Source organism: Epinephelus lanceolatus, chromosome 17 (genome assembly GCF_041903045.1).
Source record: "Epinephelus lanceolatus isolate andai-2023 chromosome 17, ASM4190304v1, whole genome shotgun sequence".
NCBI classification, from domain to species: domain Eukaryota; kingdom Metazoa; phylum Chordata; class Actinopteri; order Perciformes; family Serranidae; genus Epinephelus; species Epinephelus lanceolatus.
Window position 1 is genome coordinate 25,852,731 of NC_135750.1, and position 8,074 is coordinate 25,860,804.

Sequence of the window (8,074 nt, forward strand, 5' to 3'; positions counted from 1 at the left end):
AAGGGCCTGCTGTATATGAGCTCCAACAGATAAATTAGCGCACAACTTGGTTAACCCCGTTGCATTATGTCTCTGTACACAGTATCCACAGCACTTGTTCCACATTTAAAATAATATAATGAGATGCAAGAAGTGTAATAATGCCATTACCTGTCTGAAACAGTGCTGCCTTTTATGGCTTCAAAATTGCACAGGAAACCATTGCAGCAGGCTGAAATGCCATAACAGGGACTTAAATATTGTCCCTGAGGGACTCCATGTGTCTGTCTCCTGAGCAATGGAGCAATAAGAGCTGCAGCTCCTCCACTGTTACATTAGTGGGAGTAAACTTTTTAAAATGCTCACTTTAGCTGGTGCACCTGTATATTCACGTTCAGTTCATGGGCAGCAGCTCTGGCGGACAGTCTGCAGTCAGTATGCCAATGGCTCACTCCCTCAAAACTTGCGGCATCTGTGGCTTTGTTATGTGCGGTCACACTATGCATTTTAGAGTGGCCTTTTATTGTGACCATCCAAAGGCACACCTGCGTATTAATGACGCTGTTTGACCAGCATCTTGACATGCCACACCTTTCAGGTAGATGGATTATCTTTTATATTTTCAGAAGTCTTTGGCGCTTGGACACCAGAGGGAGATATTTTGTGATTGAGGGTCATTTGAGCAGCAGCAAGATAAATCCCCAGTCCAGACACTGGTGGTGGTGGTGGCTGATGACTCTGAGGCTGCTGACTGCTGAGGTGGATGAGGCTGATGAATCCGTAAAGACTAGGTGGTGATGGGGAGGTGGAAGGTGCACATGACAGCAGCAAGAAAGAACAACGGCAGAGAAAGAACCATATTTAAATGAGGAGCAGTAACATGATAGGCTGATGAGGGTGTGTTGCTGTACTATTGGTTGATTGTGAATCATCTGATGACTCAATGGACCTACAGATAGTGAGTGAGCATGCAGAATAGCAGGGTGAGAAAGAAACTTACAGCCTGAGCATGAAAAGTATTGACTGACTAAACTTTTGCTAGAGCTTTGGCTTTTGCTTTTTGCGTGCATAAAAAGCCTTATATCTTTAACTTAACCCTATGAAATATTGGAACAAACACAAGTGTTTAAATTTTTGTTCAGTGTGCTTTCTTCTTTATTCCCATCAGTGCATTGGTCACGTGATGGCAGCCTTGTAGCCCACATAATCTGGCTCATGATTACGTGGGTTATACACAAATTGCAGAGCAATTTACGTTGCTTTGTAGGCATACATACGAGCAGTGCATGAGAACCCACCTGCGCTAATATGAGGCACAATCCAAGTGCCAGTTTCAAAATGCAGCAGCAGATCCATGCTACTGAAATATTTCACATATACCCCGATTAAATATGCACTCACACTGATGGAACCAAAGACAACCAAATGAACTCTGACATACTCAAGTCTAAAGGCTGAATCACAGGTAGCACTGTGTTAACAATGGCAGTATGACTCATTTGTTGACGGCCTATATAAGCAACAATCCTATTTAAATGCAAGACACTAAACATGTAAATGTAAAGTGCTGCTGACTGACTGTGTTCAAAGGTATCTTAATCAGGTTCAATCAATACATTTGTTCTGTGTGAATGGTGATAAAATGATAATGATGTGCATAATGAAGTCTCGTAATAATTATGATGAAAGTAGTGCACGAATGTCTGATAAAAGCTGCTGTAAAGTTTGACTCATTAGTTTACCATGCAGTTATAATTATAAAGAACCAATTTGAGTGTTATGAAAGTTGTCTTAATTGGAAAGTACGTCTGCTCTTTGATTCATCAAGACCAGCACAACTAGCAGCTTATCTCATGGTGGTCAATAAGGCATATTTTGTGAGCATCAGCCAGAGCACTTAATTTCTAATTATTTGCTCAGCCTTGCTCGTGTGAAATGAGGCAGCTGCCAGTTTTATAGATTTAAAACATCAGCTGAAAATCAAGAGATCCTCTTGCAAATATTGACACGCAAGCTCACGTGAATAAGAACATTCAGCATATTGAATGTAACATCTGTCAGTCATTTCGGGCTTTCAGGCACTACCAGCGTGTTGCCTACAGATATCTCCTGGTAAGCAGTCTATGTTTAATTCCACTGTACAAATGTGTTCAATTACCCATGATGCACATCTCATCTCTTTCATCTTTTTAAATGTCACTGTATTATAAGCAATGCTCAAGTTGATATGTACTCATAAATCACTTGTAGCCAGAGGTGGCCTAAAAGCTAACATGCTGTTTTGGGGTTAGATAGAAACTCATCCATAATTTCCCAGGATGCAGGGTGAGGGGTGTGAGCAAGGGTGGTTGCTCCTGCTAAAATGCCCCCACACTACAGGGGGCACATGTTTACTGACAGCCCCACAGAGGCTGCGAACAATCACCTGCTACCACACGTTCCTTTAGGGGCCGTGCTGTTACATTAATGCATGGGGCCTCATCTCATTATTCATAGCTGCTTGACTCCAGGGGAAAACGGTTGGGATGGAGCCACTACAGTAGCAAATGGATACTGGGTCATCTTTAGCTTTCCAGGTGGTATCAAGCCAAAGGGAACATGGCCCACAGAGAGAACACTGTAGCGTTGTGTCATGCAAAATGGAAAGCATGTTTAAATTTAGCTTAAAATGTTCTGATTATAATATAATGAATATGCTGAGGTTTAATGTGCTTACCGTGTCTGTCTGCTTTTCTTCTAACTGAGAGAAGTGAAAACAGTCATCCATGGCAGGAATTAAAATGTCAAAATGTATTATGAATTAAAAAAAAGCACAAATCAATAAATACATGTGATTCAGGACCTTAGAGACCCTCAAGGATGCTCATTTGAAAAGCAGAGCAGGTCAATACTCAGGCTTCCTCAAGTAGTCTTGAAATGCAAATAAGATTATTGATAAATGGGATAAGCATGTTAATACATACCAATAAAGTATAGTTATATATTCTGATGTATTATTTTCTGTTCTTCTGCCTTAAGAAGCACATGTGAGGTGGCAAATCAACAGTGTTTGCACTGTCTAACTCACATGTTACATCTGTGTGATACATTTATTTAGCTGATTGTAGAAAACAAGTGTCGCACTCTGGCTCCATAACCATTTCTTTTATTTTGATGACATTCCGGCCTTTGGGCCTTCTTCAAGATCAACATGCATACTGAGACACAGGTACACTGATCTGTTGATGATTAGGTGATCATGCTACACCATTAGGATGGGCAAATCATAGTCACGTACAAAGCTACACAGATGACAGTGGTTAGTTAAGCATTATACAGCATTAGGCTGAGCAAAGAAACAATTTTGAGGCCCTTAATGAATCAATATCTTTAAACTAAAACGCTGTCAGGAGCTACAGCCAATCACGTCATCAAACCAAATGATAACACCCACTAATTATTAAACAGATTACTTCGAGATAGATAGCACAAGTTAAGGCATCAGCTCTAAATGAACATCATGAACAACTTTCACTATATATATCCAATTATTACTTTATTTAGTAACATGTACTGTAAAGGAATACTAATTTGAAATTCGATAATTGCATTGCAGTTAGTATTCCCATTTATTGAAATTTTGGAGGTCGTCTTGTTTGTTTTCTTACAGGAACTTAAATGCAGTGTTGATATAGTTTTCCTCTGTGTGTTCAGTGGACAGACTGGTCAGGGACATGTTAGTTTGCCCCTCTCAGTAACTTCTTTTTAGCTGGCTTGCTAAAGTTAGCTCTTAATTACAGTGGCCGATAAGGGCAAACGCACCTTAGTGGCCCAAAACATTACCATTCGGAGATATGTGTTGCAGCTTCACAAATAATGCCAATTCAAAAAATCATATGAAAATCCAAAGCTAATACAACAAGGGAAACATGCAAATGCAAATGAAAAAAATATGCTGTAGAAAGCCAAAACAAAAGCTGCAAATACAGAAACGATGTTAAGTCAAAAACTGACAAACAAAGGAAGCAAACGCAACAGAAAATTGCTGCATATTAAGTCAAAACAATAGATGTTCTCCAGGCCTCTGGGGGCAAGCATCTTGATTATGACCATAAAAAAAGAGCTCTTGTGCTAGCTACATAAATCTGTTGCTCTTGTGTAATATCGTATAAGGCCAAATGTATTAAAAAAAAGTGTCTACCTTTAATTTTCCCTCTTTACTTCACTTTTCTTCCTGCTTAAAATGACACATTCTCCCAATTTGGTCTCTTGAAAAGCAAGCTGTTCCACTTAGCGCTCCCCCCAGAGGCCTGGAGGACTCTCGTTGTCTTGACTGGATATGCAGCAATTTTCTGTTTTTCGGGTTTGTGTGATTTTGACTCTGCATCATTTCTGCATCATGTTTCCTGTTAATGTATTTATTTAAGCTTTCTGTTTTTTTATATACGTTGTATTTGTTTTGGATTTTCACATGTTCTTGAATTGGCATTGTGTTTGAAGTTGCAGCACATTTCTCCTTTGCCCCTCTCGGCCACTGTACCCAGTCCTACGTCCTTCAATCGAAGTCGAAGGCTTTGTGAACCCCTCACCTCTGCTGTAATGATGGGATTTTTGTAGTCCTGTTTGCAGTCTAACATTAAGCTTGCTGTCGGTGGTCAGAAAAAAGCTCCAGGCAAAATAAATTCTGAAAGACTAATTATGACCTGCCGCATAATAATAACAAATGAGCAAGCTAAGTATGGGGCAAGGCTTAACATGTAGGGAACAATGGAGGGAGCTAATTGTGGCCTTGTGTCCCACAGGAGAAAGAAAGGATTTAAGTAAATAACTTCAAAACATTGGCTGGCTGCTTGTTAAATCACCATGTCTCATTTTCTGTTTCTGCAAGTGTTATGTATAGAATATGTGTTGTGTGGGTGTAGAGACTTCAGAGATGTTTAAAGGCGTCCTTTGACTGAGGTGTGCTGCATCACATAAAGTAACAAGTATGGAACTAGTTGTTTTTGCTGTTGAATAATTACTAAAGTAATCTATTTAGTTTGTCTGTGGCTAATATGTTCTAAATTGATTACATCTTTCAAGCAATTTACCCAACAGTGCTGATATCTGTCAGTTTCAAACTGAAACCACACACATTTACACAGTGCTGTGGTTGAATGATTGAACGCTGCATCCCCTCGTGTGTCCTGAAAGAGTTCTTTCTTTGCAACATCAAAGTGGAAACTATGCAAAATAAGCTTAGAGAACGAAAAGAGAAACACGGGCGGAGAGAATCAGGTTGAATATAACGTCCATACCCTCTAACTTCAGCTTCATTGATATTATATGAGTGGAGTGAGGACTTCAAAGGATGGCTGGGTCCGATCGATGGTTCAGATTCCAGGGTATTATGTTCACTCTTGCAGCCGGCATCAACAACTTAAAGGAAGAAAGGAATGATCCTTCCTTCCCTGCCCCTCTTACCTACAGAATACCGGACTTTTCACTCCTCACTTCGCGCTTTAACCTCCCATGTCATTCCAAAATTCCTTTATCTTTTATCTGAGGCGGTCACAGGGTGTCAGCGGAGCCTAATGAATCACTGGATACATACGCTGACTAGTGTTTTCAGCTATTGTTGTTCTCAACCTGGGCTAAAATGAGCCTTAAGCACTATGTACAAACACAGAGGTGGATTTCACTGTTTGTGGTGGTGCTAAAATATTCATAATGTATGCTGGCTCGTTTTTTGTTATTGTATTTCGGCCAGGGGGGGATTGGGAATGAGGGTTTTCATTTGTGTGAAAGTGCTGTGATCTATTTTGATTTTGTGACGTGAAGGATGAAGTATGACCATCTGACAATAGAGGAGAAACAATAGAAGAGAAACAGAAAAACACCTGCTGTCAGAAGCAGGGCTGGACTGGGACAAAAAATCGGCCCGGGCATTTTGAGCCTAGTCCAGCCCACCAGGTATTGATGGAAAGACAATGAAGCCTATGAATGAAAACAAACTTTCTTGTGACACCGCTTGTACACTGTCTTGTTGGTGTATATGTACTTGTCTAATAAATTTAAACCTACACCATCCTCCCAGTCCCATTATTCTATACAGTACTTACTTAGAGGAACCCAAAAGGCTGCTTGGTCTAGTGAACCTCCTGAACAATGAATGTATGATGGGATCCTGAAAATTGGACAGTGAGGAACAGAGGTGAGACATGATCATTGATGAATATTAAAATGAATAAATGACAGATTTAGTAATATTTTCATAGACTATGTACTCACCACATCAATAAACAGCACAGCAACACATAATACTTCCTCAAACATGGCAACCTTTAAAAAGTGAAGGGATATTTTAAACTGAATGGAAACATGCCCACAATAAAAACAAAATACAAGTAATTATTGTCCACAAGAGTTTGCTGTTACATGTCAGTAAAACAACAATAAGATAAAAACACAACTTATCTAGAATAAAGAGGATATTTATGTATAAAAGACAAATACATTTAAGTAGTTACTTTTAACTCCAAGCCACTTTTATGTTAATGAGCAGCATCACATCTCCTGGCAAATCCTAATGCAAGTGGGTTTATGATGAATACTAGCCTAATCATTTGGTTTTACATGAACATTTTTGCTCTGTTGAGCTTTAGCTGTTTCAGAGTAAAGAATTACTGCATAGTGCACTTATATCAATTAATAGACATTGAAATATTTTACTACCTAACTAATAAAGACTATATTTAACTAACTAGCTAAATGAATAAAATAAAGTTACTGAAGCACTAAGATCACCATCACTAGTATAACATCATAGAAACAGCCCAGCAGTAGAGAAAGCCCGTCATGCTGCTCAACAGCCAGATAAATTGTTAAATGGCCTACTCATAACTATGCTGTGTTAAGAGTTAGCAAGCACAACGAAAATAAACTATCAATCAAACTTGATTCATATCTGACCCAGGTAGACTGCAGTTCATCACTTCTTACCTCAAGTTCAAATTCCCCTCCAGTCTCACCGACTGTGCCGTCGTCATATAATGCGGCGGCTGCGGGTCTCCTCCTCCTCCTGCCTCCCCTTCACCTCATTACCTGCTGCAGCTGCTTTGGATGCCAGTGCGGGTGCGGTCACTGATGCTGCCGCTGAAGAAGCTCCGCCATAGCCAGCAAACATCTGTGTTATTTTAACACATTTGGCAGCATCTTCCTAAAGGGCTTGTCTCTTTTTCGCTCTTATTTTTTGCGCACCTCCTTTGACTTTCTTCTCAGTTTTGTCAATCTCCTCTCTCTCTGTATGATTGATTGACTGGCAGCCGAGGCCCAAGTGGGAGGGGGCATCGGCCCTCGGCTGTAGTTGGTCCAGCCCAGAATCAATCATGACTAATGGGGCCGATCTACCAGTTTTGTGTACCAATAGGTATCATGACATGACTAAAAAAAATAAAAATAAAAAAAATAAAAAAAAAAAAAGGCCCGGCCCAAAATTACCATCGGCCCACCGGGCAAATGCCCGGTATGCCCGATGGCCAGTCCAGCACTGGTCAGAAGTTACTGCATTTGCAAAAAAATAGAGAGTGTCTGACATTTAAAGCATATTGATTTTACTTGCGGAACTATTTGGAATTTGATTTGACTTGACTTCCAATGTATGTATTTTGCAGAGGTGTTTTGTGGTCGTGTGTGTCATGTAGTGCTTTATACAGTAGCTCAGCTTGGCCAGGATTATAATCCTAATCCTAACAGATCTGTGCAACAGCATGAAGACTATGTTGGACACCATTTAAAATATGATGCAGCCTCATGAAACAGCTGCTCATTTTGTTTTGCTTGTGTAGAACAAAAAAAGTAAAGGTACAAGTATACAGGGCGGTCTGAGGAGATAGTGTAAATGGTATTCCTATTGAAGGCCACTGAAATATCTAAATATATTTATTCATAACTTATACTGAGTACTTTAGGCTCTGCAAGGAGAGAGCATGGAAACTGCATCGCAGTCTCCAGCTTCCTGAAAAGACAGTGTGAAATTGAAAAGCGACTCCACATCCTGAAATGATATTTATAAATCACAGCAACATGTTGGCTGGAAAATTCCCAGAATGAATTGAATCAATCCATGAGCTCTGCA